Raw genomic sequence first — 498 nt, 5'->3', positions numbered from 1 at the left:
GAATTAGTGACATGTGGGTTTCGGTCTGTGTGTATGAGGGATTTAAACTGATTTATCAGTATTTTCGGAGTCACGTGTTTCTCAAATCAGTGAGAGAAGAAATCCCTGGATGATACTTAGAATTTGCTTGTGTTGAAAGAGTTTTACAAGAAGATTATACCAACTTGTGGCAAAATTATAACTAAATCAAGATCCTGGAATACTTTTTAATCAAAAAACCCCATGATGCACTGTGATGCAAATTTGTTGCACAAATGCCAAGTATTGATATTGACCGTGCATTGTTTCTTTTATAATTTTGAATTTAGAACCATAAAACATTGCAGCATTGGACACCATTCAACTCGCATGCCTGTGCCAGGTTTTTGAAAGAGCTATCCAATTAGCTCCATTCATCTGCTGTTCTTCACAGTGCCTGGGACCCAGGTTTGATTCCACCCTTGAATGACTATCTGGGTGGAGTTTGCACATTCCCCCTGGTGTGGACTCAATGGGTCA

This window comes from Rhincodon typus, chromosome 10 (assembly GCF_021869965.1).
Source record: "Rhincodon typus isolate 14 chromosome 10, sRhiTyp1.1, whole genome shotgun sequence".
NCBI classification, from domain to species: Eukaryota; Metazoa; Chordata; class Chondrichthyes; order Orectolobiformes; family Rhincodontidae; genus Rhincodon; species Rhincodon typus.
Note: the sequence above shows the minus strand (reverse complement) of the source record.